The 12,967-nt window shown below is 42.9% G+C and overlaps 1 protein-coding gene across 8 annotated transcripts in view; it reads left to right on the top strand.

Annotated features, from left to right (window-relative positions):
• LOC114871553 (polypyrimidine tract-binding protein 2) overlaps window positions 1-12,967 on the top strand; it is a 248,816-nt gene that overhangs the window by 41,542 nt on the left and 194,307 nt on the right. For 2 of the 8 annotated variants that reach the window (XM_029177599.2, XM_029177601.2), the window contains exon 1: window positions 10,788-11,665. The exons of 4 other annotated variants lie outside the window; for them this stretch is intronic. The gene's annotated coding sequence lies outside the window, so the exon portion shown is untranslated. Of the gene's footprint in view, window positions 1-10,787; window positions 11,666-12,967 lie in introns of those variants that run through there. 2 more of the 8 variants (XM_029177607.2, XM_029177604.2) reach the window with 1 other exon arrangement.

Below are 12,967 nucleotides of genomic sequence, written 5' to 3'. Positions count from 1 at the left end.
GTCTTTCACTAATTTAATAATTTTTCTTTTTGTATACTGAATTTATGCTTTTTGTTTTTTAATAATAGCAATATGAATTATGTTCAGGTAAATAAATTTACCTGAAAGCCTTCTGCACTATGCATCTATAGTGTTTTATCTCCGTGTAGGTGTGTCCGTGTACGAAAGTTTCGACTACGATAACCGTGAAGCGAATCGGGGACACGGAAGCTATTTTTCCTCGACAAACTTCCCATGTATTATTCACCCCTTGCGCTTCTGATATTTCACCCCTGAATGCTCTAACGCGTTCAGGTTACACGCTGAAGACTCGATTCTTCAGGATAACTTTTTGATGTTTGTAAAACGCCTATTTCTCTGATTTACCGACTATGAATTCAGACCGATTGAAATGTTTATTTCTTGCGTCATTTATACTTTCAAAATCTACGATGTTCAAAATTGAGGGTTGCTTAGGAATCAGAAGTTTATCGAACGTTCTTCCAGTTACGCGCCATTTTCGCTAGAACTACGTTCGCTTTGGGCATACCATCAAAGGAATTAACAATTATCTTCATCTCGAGATGGGATCAAGTTTTTCCTGCTCGCTTTCCCGTTTCCTGAAGGGCGAAATTAACCGGGAGAAAGAGAAACGTCCGGATAGAAAAAAAGAGGATGGGAGAGGGGAGTGAAACGACCCTTTGGCGGTGCTTAAAGTAGCTTCGGCGGTTACGAAACCTGCAAAGCGCGCCGGATATCCCTTTAATTTCGCGTAAGCCCGGTCTTAAGTTGCGGCGAGCAAAAAAGCCGCGGGAAAGTGGGAGCAAACGCGGCTTTCCTATCCTCTCGAACACGCTTCAACAACTTACCGGCTGTTTGTGGAACGATGTACAATAGGTTTTGCTTCGTTATCGTAACTAAGCACGATAATTAACTGAGACTAATAAAATGTGAGCTCTATTGCAAATAGCAATTGAAAGAGAAATAAATATAAATAAAATAAAAATTTAAGTACTTGTAGCAAAATAAGTGTACACTTGTGATCAAATGAAGTTTCCCTAGAGAAAATGGCGATATAGGGGAAAAAGGAATTCCCAAAATCTTAATTTTGACCATATTGATATTAAGAAAAATTAAATTAAATTAAATTCATCTAAAATGTTCTGTTTCCAATGCTGATGTTCATTTGACAACCTAACCTATAAGGCTGTTCATTCAATATCCAAACCTAACCTAACCTGATTTGTTAAAAGCCAACGAAGTATCGCGTCCATATCACGTGATCCAGTTCATTTAATGCTGTTTGACGGTGTTCGAACATCATCTTACTGTCAGCTCGAAGCTGGATCACAGGGAATGCATCATTTAGCGTGCGCGTAGAACAGCTCGTTGCGCGGGAAAGCAGCTCGACCTGGTGATGCATTGCCCCGGGAGATTAATGTATCGCGGCGCACAGTTTGTTAGAGTGAATAACGACCGGCTGCAATAATGATATCGCCGTTAAGCTGTCCGCAAAAGTTTCGTTTTCGCGGCCATACACAGCAAACGATCTCCCCTTTCAAATTCGATCGACTCGAACAAACATGACCATTTTTGCATTTTTCCCCTCAATTTTTCAACAATACAAATATATTTTATTCAATCGTGACCAGGTAAAAAGGTCTGATCACAGCGTGCAATAGAGTAGACTCTCTTCCTATGGAAATATAACCTAAAATTTTTTAAAGTTTTTCTGCATATGACACGTGTGCCTATGTGTCTAGACAAGGATGAAAGAATGGCGAGAAGAAAGATGGCGCACAGTTCATTTAACCTCTGCCACGATTTCTCTCTAACCAGCTGCCCACCAGGGTGTTGTAACTCGCTAATGAAGTATTTATTATTCCATTACCACGTGCCACGAATTCACCTAGTCTATCGCTCCTCGCACGTTGTTTTCTCTGCTCACATGAGACACCTACAACTATGTTACTTATCCTTTGATGAAGTGAGTCAACTTTGCATAGAAAGGGTGCAAGATCCCTTTGAACCTTAACTATTTAAAGTAGAAGGTTCTTGATGTCCCAACTTAGAGACTCTAGAGATGGGCCTTTTTAACTGTAAGTAAGGAAAAATTAAATTGGGGTGCAGACATGTGTGAGCAAGAGGCATTCTGTACTTTGAAGATAAGTTTCTGAGGATATTAGTCATTTGATTTGAACATTTGCTAACTATCACGAATACTGTTGATAAATATAATAAATATTTGATTCACTTGAAATAATGTTTAATATTAGTTCCATGGGAGCATGTAATCAAAGCATTGAAGGGGATAAACTGGATCCTTAGACACGCATGGATCGTATTTGGGACGATATTGGAAACTAATCAAGCGCTCTGTCATCGTCGCAGTGTTATCAATCTCGATTATGCGACCGGAGACGAATAATGATTAAGATCATAACAGAAGCATCGACTAAGATCAAAATTACTGTCATGCAACCGAACGCTGCCATTCTGAATGGAATTAAGAAAATACAATTTTGAATTATGATTTAATTAATTAATTGCTAGAATTATTTTTCCCTTTTTACTTAACATTGGAACAGAGAGAAACCACTTGTACCTCGATTCCAATAGGCACCTGGCTACTCTGTACGAGTCCAAGTGACCCCTGCATGCGTGTTTATTCAGCGCACGGCCGTCATTACCCACATGACAATATTGGTTGATGGGAATTGCTTGTATCCCGTGGTACGCACCATTTGATATGCGGGCCCTTCTCATACTCGCTCTGTGAGTCACTCGTCTATCCGACCGATCTGTTTGACGTCGTTCCTGCCAAGTTTTTTACCGTAATTGTGAGCCATTATCGGAGACTCAATTGGGATATCATAATACACAGGGTGTTGGAGAAGGACCCAAATGAATGAGCGAAGCACAATTGTCTTCAGAGGAATTGTGACCCTTTAAGGTGGCCAAAAATAAGAACAGTTCAATTGGACGAGACATTCCATTGAAGCCAATTGATAAAACGCCAAATGGAACAACGGGGACGTTTAGACCTGGCCATGCACCCTGACGCCATGTCTCTTAACGATACGCGCGACATTTATGATGCCATGCGGAATGACGCACCGCCATTTCAAAACCTTCTATTTTATTGGACATTCTAAGGAAAACGATTTATTATTGCTAGCCACCGTCCGTTTGAACTGGCGACGAATAATTTGTTGCGTCTTGTATGCGCATAGCTGTGTGGTCTGGATACACACTGTCACCCGAAAATACCGGACTGTGTTTCAACGAGAAAATAACACGATTGACTCGTGACATTTGCAGCCTTTGAAAGACGTTCGTGAAATATTCATTGGGATGTGTATTCTGATGGTAATTGAAGAGGTTAGGAATCTGTCTCTCTTGTTAGGTTAGGTTTAATCTGTTGACCGGATCGGTTCTACCAACTGATAATGTGATTGGTTTATTTTTTTAAATCAATTTGAATTTCACGTCGAACGAAGGTGTGAAAGTAAAGTTAGCATAGCTGACCCTCTGTAATATTAGTTTGATTGGAATCGATTCGTTTACATTTCCGTCGATACGATATTGTACCAGAACTCATGAATGAGATCGAGGTTACGCAATGAACGTAACTTCGTAGTAACTGCGAGTAAAATCGGAAAGGAAGAGATACGAGCGTGAAACTCGATAAAACGGGCTCATTCACTAGTTATCTCGGACAAATATGTACTCAGATACGCCCTTACATAATGCATTTCTCTGTTCTTTGTCCACGTGCATATTTCAACTGTGTACTTTAACCAGTGAAATAATTCTCAAACAAAATTCAATAGGACAAAAGTGAATAGTGAAGAACTACACAATTTTTAAACTGTTTAGTCACGTTTAAAATTGGAACGCAGCCCTCTATCGAGCCACCCCATGAATGAAAAGTGAACGCAACATTTTGGTCAAGCAAAAGGGCTTCTCATTGAACGGGACATCATCCTGTCGTTTAGTAGGTTGCGAATATTAGCCGGCACGTCGGTCCTCTGGCAAAGATTTGACAAGCTCACAAAGAGAAAGGGAGAGGGGGGACGCAGATCCCTTTGGAAGCTTCCACTTGGACGTCCTGGAATGGAAACGAGCAGCCCTACCAGTCTGACATCTGCTGTCAGGCGGTTTGACAACGAGATGAGCGTAAGCATCCGTGGCTCGCGAAGCTCGACCGATATCTGATGGATTTTGATTATGCAAGGGTCTGTTGATGTGTCTTCTTTGATAAAATGCGTCAGCCAATGCGAATTTTTCGTCAGTCAAAGTGGCAAACCATGAGGGATGTGGCTGCTGAAGGACCACCTACGTCAGTGATGCCACTTCTCAGTGAAACGAAACGAAGATTACAATATTAATTAGATGATCTCTAAATAGCACAACAATTTCATCTCATCAAGATTCTTCCCCAACTGTGCTCAACAAGCACGAGCTTAAATTGCCCCAAAGCAAACTTCCTCGACATAGTCTCCAAGTTCCCCTGGCCGAAGAAAAATGATGATTACTATTCATCAACTTCTTCTTCGTCAAAACACTTGCCATTCACAGCTAGAGTCCTAATTTAGCCCAGGGCAAAATCCCCATAGAACGAAAAGCCAAAGTTAGACAGCAGCGTATCCATGTGATAGCTGCTTAAACGTCGCGAAGTTTAGTCGGAACTGTTATTGGAAAGTCAAACATCGAGCGGCACGGAGCCGGGTCAAAAGTTGGCCACGAGCCCAGCTCGTGCTGTTCTGGCACCAGCATGGAGGGACAAGCGGCTCGTGTGCCGCGCGGGAGCGACAGAGACGAGGGAAGATACGAGAGAAGAATAAAGAGCCGAATCGCAACAAGTCGCTTCTAGCGCGACACGCTTTGACACCGTGGTTAATTAACTGGCTATATAGCGTATGATCGACTTGTCCGCGGCAATTAACCGGGCTCGTGCGCGGAATATATTCGGGATGGGCAATTTATAGACCTAATTGCACCACCATCTTCCGTCCCTGGATACTTGTCTTTCATTTGACTCGCGATTTTAATTTGGCCGGGATTTATGCCCAGCCTGCAGTGGTTCCCAATATGTACTGACCATCGGGGAATTTCCATGGATCGTACAGCTGAGTACAGTTTTAAATAGAGCTTTTTGCAATCGTATAAGAGCGGAGAGAAAGATATAGGAAGGATTTGAAGGAAGATAGAGCGCCTTTTGTCAAAGGTCTGTTGGTAGACTCATCAGTATGGCTATCTAGCAGCGCCATCGTTGTGACCACGGTAGATCCTGGAACCTAATGCCACGGATACATGGTACTCATGGTTTTTTACAAAGAATTTATTATTATAACACTAAACGCGGACCAAGAAGAGGGAAATGTGAGTCGAGGAAAGGACAGGCTGGTCAATTAATTAACCAGCAGACGGATGGCAGATGGCGCATACCGTAACGATGAAAGTGAAAGAAAAAGACAGCATAAAAGGGAGAAAGATAGAGAACGAGAACCGATTATGACGTCCCTCTTCTTCTGTTATAGTCATCGAGCTCCTTAGAGAGCGGAGGAGGAGCGATTACTTAATTTAGATTAATTTTGCTTCCCTCGTTTCTTACGCGTCTGACCACTGGGAAGATTTCTCTGGTATTCTGCTGGAACTTTGTTCTTTTACAGCTAGAGAAAGTTGAAGGGGAATATGGACGGTGCAAATGAATTTTGTGAATCGTGAATTATTCATGTATTGGAAAAATTGGTTAACAATCTTTTTAATGGTCGCCCTTAGTAACTTTGGGGCAGGGCCGGCTTTGGCGTGTCTGTCACCCTAGACGAGATTTTTTTCACCCCTCTGCACCCTAATCGAGAGGGGGGCTAATACTATTTGTAATATTTATTACAAATGTTTAACCAGCGTATCCGAGTGACCAGTTTCCGTACAAATTATCGTGGAAATAGTGGTCATTATCGGTAGCAGATGTCCCAATTAAATCTTCAAAGCTGGAACGTCGATACGTCCTCGGCAATGACGCTCATTTTAAATTCTCGTCTGTCGATCGGTTCACGAATGATCGAACGAGCGCGTAATAGGTTCTTAATCGGACTTGAAATTCAGGTTCACGGTTGTTCGATCGAGAGGCGAGGAATCGAGGCGTGTCGTTTAATCGGTCGCTTAAGTAATTGTTTCCGCCTCGTTGGCCGTCGTGTTGAGACGCAAAGGAGCATTAACATAGGTACCTACCGATTTCGCATTTCTGGCAGCAGTCATTCACATAAATAATGGTTAATACTTAACATATTTCCGTTATTAAATGGAATTTTCTGTAGTCATTTTCTTCAAAACAATTTAGCATAACTGCCATTGGTTATTTTTTGTAAGTTTGGTTCACGACTGGAGTTAATTATGGTATATTGATTGCTCTGCGGAATGGAATCGAGCAACATTCTCAAGGTAGGTCTTCATCTACCAAACCTGCGTCACTTTACCTTCTTTTATCGCGTCTTAGTCGTTTAAAGCAAGTTCCTCGCGAAAGAAACACGGCTATACGAGACTGTTGTTAGTTAAAACTCATAAGTCTTCGCCGTGACTTCGCGACGCCGCGTGAAAAGGCTTCCCGGTCAAACGGCGCCCACGATAAATCTTAATTCGCGCGATGAAAGCGGCGCTTAACGTTTCACCGGTTGAGATATGGGCTTCCTTCGTTGTCTACGCGCAAAAGGAAAACGAACTGTGCAAAAGAAGCGTCGTCTCGTTTCAATATTTATTTCTAATCCATTGAATTACTGTTAGCTTCTTCAGGATTAGATGCTTGAGCGGTTATTGTAGGTGGATATTGGGGATGCGGGTACCCGAATTTTTGCACTCCCCTAGTAGATATACCACATTATCTCAGCTTTATAAATTCCAATATGGAAATCAATCAAAGTATATTAATTTCATACAGTTCCCGGAAGTTTCAATTTTCGATGCGCCATTTTGAATGGACATTGCCGGCGGTCATTACACGCCAGAACGGCAACGTTCCGCGGAACGGACCAGGAACATGTATTTTGGTATTCTTGCAGCGTGAAATGATAATTCATTACCTAACCTAACCGTGCTTTTCATTGGATGGCCAAACACGGAACAGTTTTATTTTCTTCTTTCAGGTCTATCGATCACAGCGATGAATGTATTATCGTGTTTCGATATAGCGCGCAATCTCCTGGTGAAAAATGAAGTTCCTCCAATCGACTCGCGTTGTTTCCCCCGTAATAATGTTACCAATTTATCGGTAATTAAAGGCTGCCACGCGAAGCACGCCGGTATGCCGGTTTAATTAAACTTTTTCTTTATTGTTGCTGCCGATCGTTAAAACCGTTGTAACGGGACCAAGATATCGCGAATATCTGCGCTCTATTTTTCACCCTCATCGGGCTGTAAACATTCAAGCTTTTATAAAAGAATTAAAATTCTCATTCGAAATTCCTCTTTTCGCAACTAAACTGAAATATTTCCTAGTTCGATTATTCAGATCACTGATTATTTATTATAATCGCAATATTTTCTCTATATTGCCGCTTTTATCATTTTTGGTTTCTCATATTTCTCCACAAAGGTTGAGTTTCAATCAATACTTTCTGAACCAATTATAATGCGAGGATTATTCAATCACATCTAGGTACCTCATATATCAGTCCCAATTTAGAACACTTCAAAGACAATCATCCACGCTGCGCGGCGCCACTATCGCAGGAGGAACATACAGAAACCTGTTCGCAAATACGATTCCCCTCGTTCAAGTTTACACGTAAAAGGTGGCCCGTCCTTTGTGTATACAGCTAGCAAGGATCCTGTGGGTATGTTCCCATGCAGGAGCGTCCCAGGGCCGTAGCCTTCGCCGTCCATAGGTGGCCCTTCTCCATGGTCCGCGTCTTTGTCTCAGAATTTCCATGTTATATAAATTATCTATTATTTAACAAAGGCCTTTACGTAATTCGAGTATTTATATACGAGGCTCGTGTTGGTATCGCCTCGATGTTTAACGTTGCGTAATCCTGGTATGTTGCATGCTTTTATGTAACTCAAGTGCGATTTTAACAAATGACTCTTTAATAAATGACTTGATTGTAATAATCGGCCGATAACAGGTTGTTCTCTGGACGTTTCGATCGCTGCTTGATCCTTGGAGAATTCCAAGAAGTACCAGGGACAGTGGCTTCGTTTTTTATCTGAAGCCATCGTCGGATGAAGTTTCCTTATTTCGCCATCTCGGCGCTTCTTTTTCCTCGACTCGTCCGACGACTTAACCTCCACTACTCAACGCTTCACACGGATAATAGTCATTTTCTTTCCTAAGTCCAAGTTTATGCAGCGTGTAAAATTGATTAGAACTAACTTAAATTTTTAAGTACATATTTTAGTAGATCCTATTTCCGCTTAAGACCCATTCACATCGAGATTCTTCCCGCGCAAAACCTAACCTAAACAGTCTATAACAGCATTTTTTTATTAAATAACTATGTGAATATCTTCTCCTCCAAACTAGTCCAGTCGTTCTCTGTAATTCAATTCACAAGATACACTTAATGTAGTTACAGTAACCCCTTTCACTGGTAAGTAAATAAGTCTACTTTGTGTTACACAGCGGGCAGGAAATGGAAAGGAAAAGTTAAGAAAGACGGTGCCGGTCTGTTAATTAACAGTTACATTTTACGGGTTTAGCAACGAATCGCCTGGCAGCGTATGTGCAAGCTAGCTTAGTTTAGCTCTTTCATTAATTTACCGCCGAAATTCGCGAGTAATTAGCGAGCGGTAACCCAGTTCCAATCAAATGGCGGTCGTGCACAGTTTATTCGTGCAATAATCGCATCTTATTAATAATTTAATTAAACGGTCCCAATTTCCAGCCCCACTTGTAGCTACCTAATTTAATTTATTCGAATAACACGGTGCGATAATCACAACTGTAGATATTTCTCCACTTCTACCATATAGAGCGTTCGAACCGCTGTAGTCCAAGAATCTCGATAAAAAGGAAAGAAGAATAAACTCACGGGGGTAAAGAAATATCGGGCATTCCGTAGCCGGAGGCGCATCTTCATCGAGTGTCTTCCAGGGAGCAAGCGGAGAGACCAGTCGTGTGAAAAGGGCTTTACGTGTGCGAATCGCCGCCAGCGGAGACGCACGAGGGCCTTCTTTTCCTTTAGACCTGTACTTCCTCTCTTATGCAGGCTACCCCAACACAAAGCGGCGTTTTCTACGCGCCACGGAGCCACGCTGTGCAAGGTCTCTCCCGTTCGTTTCCCTCCCGCCCTAACATCCCTCTTTACACCGCTCACCCCTCGCCGATGTTTCACAGTCGTCGTTCCTCCTTCTCGTTCATCCATTCTTTCTCAGGCCCTCGTGGTGCCCTCTCGGTTCCTCACCTTGCCCGGTCGCGTATTCTTTTCGCCTATGCGACAGTGTGCACGTGCATACACCGGGTGTCCAGGAAAGGGAGCAGACTTATTTGGACTTAAACGTACTGCAATCGTATGCAATGCTCATTATTATTCACCCACCAACGGTGACCGTCCTTGCCAGGCTTTGACTGATCCTGGATGTTGTAGGTTTTGATGCCAGGTATGCGGTAGTGAATTGAACTTGAAGTTTAAATCCGGTTCCATTGTATAGGGGTTGATTTTATTCGATGCTGGTACCCTTACGGTTGTATCTATCGAAGCGAGTTTCAATACTGTATCATGGCTTGTAACGCGGGAAATTAATCGAAGGAAAGAATCTTAGTAAAAATTCGCAGGAGACAATCGGAGGTTTAACGAGAGGCTCGCACCGCCTCTTTGTAACCGACGACAGCTCCCACGAATCAGACAACAATAGCCGAACAACAGCAACACCTTGCGGACTGGCAAAGTTTCGCTTCTGCGAAACAGTATTACCGGCTTTCGAGTTTCGAATCGAGAAACACCACCCCGTATAGGAGTCGGTGTGAGCGGCGGGAACACTAGGGCCGGCTGTATCGTGTGTCGATACACTAATACACATCACACAGATGGTCGCGAGAAACGGAGAAAGGGTGCCAGACAGAGAAAGAACGAGTAAGAAGAAGAAGAACGGGTGTAGTCGAGTCGAGTCGAGTCGGCTGTTGCCGGCTGCGAGTTTCTCCCTCCCTTGATTCTCTTGCCATCCCTCCCCGACTCAGTCGCCCTACCCAGCATGGTCGCTTCAATCACCCCACGTCCCTCCGGCGAGTCGACATGTTTCCCCGTCTGACCCCTCCGTACCCTTAGGCAGCATTCATATTGGCAGAGTAACTTATAGTCACTGGGTTGATAGAAATAATAAGTAGGCAAAACTAAGTTTTAGATTAAACATTGAAAATCGGAGCCTGGGTCAATCGTGACCAAAGTTTAAAAGACATATGTGTACAAGAATTTATTATTTACTTATTAATTTAAAATTAAGTATATAATTTTGAAACGACAGTTTCATATATTGAAAGAACTAGGAAATTAAATTAAAATTGGAGCTCTCCCCATGGTCCGCCATCTTGGAGCTAAACATTGTAAAATACTTGAGATCGTTTGGATGTGATTTACAAAATATTGGAGCAGAAAGTCCATAATAATTAGCTTATAAATTAAAAATAATTTTAATCAATATAATTGACAAGAAATCGAATTTCAGAAATTTGGCGTAAAACTGAAGAACCTTATGAAAAATTCATCATTATTAGTTGAATGATACGAAACTCACTACTCCGATGTGAACGCCCCCTACAGTAGCCCAGAGTCGAGTGGTCGGCACCGTTCTCCCTTCGTTTCCCTCGTCCATCGTCTCCTTTCCCCCTCTAGATTCGTCGTCTCGCTCTGCCTCCCCCCTCCCTCCTGCCCACGGCTCCTCTCGTGGCGTGCCACGACTCGTGGCGAAGTTTTAGCGTCGCCTACCTCTACTCGTGGCGTGCCTACAATTCTTAGCCGGATCTATTACGCGCAGTTTTCGTGTTCGAGCGACGTTTCGTCCTCGCCGATTCGTTTTCTCTGTCGTAACCTTCCTTTTCATCCTTTTCCCTCGTCATCTGCTTTCGTTTTTTTTTTTTTTTCCGCTTCGCCGTACGTTTGATTCACGCGGCGCGACCGGTGAGTTTTTAGTGTGTAATACGAGCCTCCGAGAGAGAGAGCGAGTGTGAAACGTTTCGACGGTGTAGCTATTTAATTTTTTTGTTGTCCTCTACGAGTCACGCTGGTGTGCCGGAAGAAAGAGCGTCGATCTCGCCGGAAGTACTACTCCCCCCCTCCTCCCCCACTCCGAGCCGCGGGCATCGTGATCTCCGAGTGGCCGATTCGCGACGCGCCATCTCCTAACCTCCAAAACGTTTTCGCGAGACAAACCGTTTCTCGTGACAAGCCAAACCGGGCAGCGACTGCGTCCTGCTCATCCGTGTGACGTTGTCTTCGATTCAATATTCACGAGGCATTCGCGCGTTCGTTCACTTCGCTCGGCGCGGGTTGTGCGTGGCGAGGAAATCATCGATCTCCGGCTTTAGCCGCCAGTGATACGATCGTTTATCCGCGATATCGAGAAGCCTGTGCCTCTTTTGTTGTGTTTCATTGTGTGCCAAGGATAATCAAGCCGTGCGACCACTCTCAGGGAGTTTACGTTTTCGGATACGATCTTCTCCGCTTGCCGATCAGGTCCTACCGTTTGCACGGTGAGTAAAGAAAAATAAAAAACCTGAATTCTTTAATTTCGTTTCGTAGCACGCGGTTACTTCGTGGAACTCCGAGTCGAGTAGTGTTTTATTGCCGACGATGCCGCTCCTGCGCTTGTGCCTGAAATCAGTGTGTATACACACGTATCTCGCCGGTCGCTCCGTCTGTTGAGTTTCAAGGGCGCATGTCCAACGACCATTCGCCGACGCTTCGTTCAAACGTACCCGACTCTCTTTCTTTCTCTTTTCTATTGCGCCGTATTCGATTACACGCGGATTTATCCGTATACACTGCCATAAATCTCAGTTTTTTCGTTACGATTGTCCTGTACCTTTTGTTCGTGTCTAGGTCACGATTACCGGCGTCCATGCCTGAAATCATAATATTTGTGCTGCTTCGGTGTTTACGTTTGCGCGGCTGAGATTCATGGTACACACGCGCGGTCCGTTACGCGCCAAAACCTTTTCGACGTCTCATACGTGCGTTCAACAAGATTTCCTACGAATATACATATTCTTTTTCCTGGTGCTTTCCTTTCATTGCTCCACTCATTCGCACGTTTCGTGTGAAATTCTTTATTTTTACAGTGCTACGCCGGCTAGGGATATTTTAATTTAACCGGTTTTTTTTAGTGTGCTCCGTTCCTTTGTGCTAGGGTAATAACGTTTGAAATGTAAACGTTTCTTGAACGTATTTCAATTGAACGATTCATGGATTATTTCTTATAATTTAAAATTATTTTTCATGTTTAGTGATTTGAGTTTCTTATTTTAATTAGTAACTTTTATTATTATAAAAATACCTAGTGTTTTATATAGCATATACGAATACAAATTTAGCATTCAATACTCAGCCATAACATATATCAATCCCAGTAGATTTACGACCCTAAACGTACCATCACTTTTAGACCCTGCCAAGTGTCAAATAAATCCTGTTGACGTTAACAATTCCGTGGAGCGAGGAAAAGTATTCGCCTTTACAAATATACCGACTGTACTTCCTCCTAAAACTCTCTCGTAATCCACGCCCGTGACCAAACCAAACGAACAAACTTACTTTCTCGATTTCCCTTACGAAACAACCTCGTTATTTGATGATACTAGTGTCTATGTACACTCGCGATCAAATCAGGCTTTTCTAGGGAAAATGGCGCCTCGGGTTTTCGCCCTCCCCCATAGGCATCCTTGGGGCGAATGACAATGTAGGGGAGGGGCCTCATATATATAAGGAATTTGAAAGTTTGAATTGATATTTATTCATTATTAATATTTAATAATTTTGTTTTTAAATTGCTTTTA

Source organism: Osmia bicornis, chromosome 16, assembly GCF_907164935.1.
Source record: "Osmia bicornis bicornis chromosome 16, iOsmBic2.1, whole genome shotgun sequence".
NCBI classification, from domain to species: domain Eukaryota; kingdom Metazoa; phylum Arthropoda; class Insecta; order Hymenoptera; family Megachilidae; genus Osmia; species Osmia bicornis.
The sequence above is the reverse complement of the archived record's forward strand: the minus strand, read 5'-3'. Positions and strand labels throughout refer to the sequence as shown.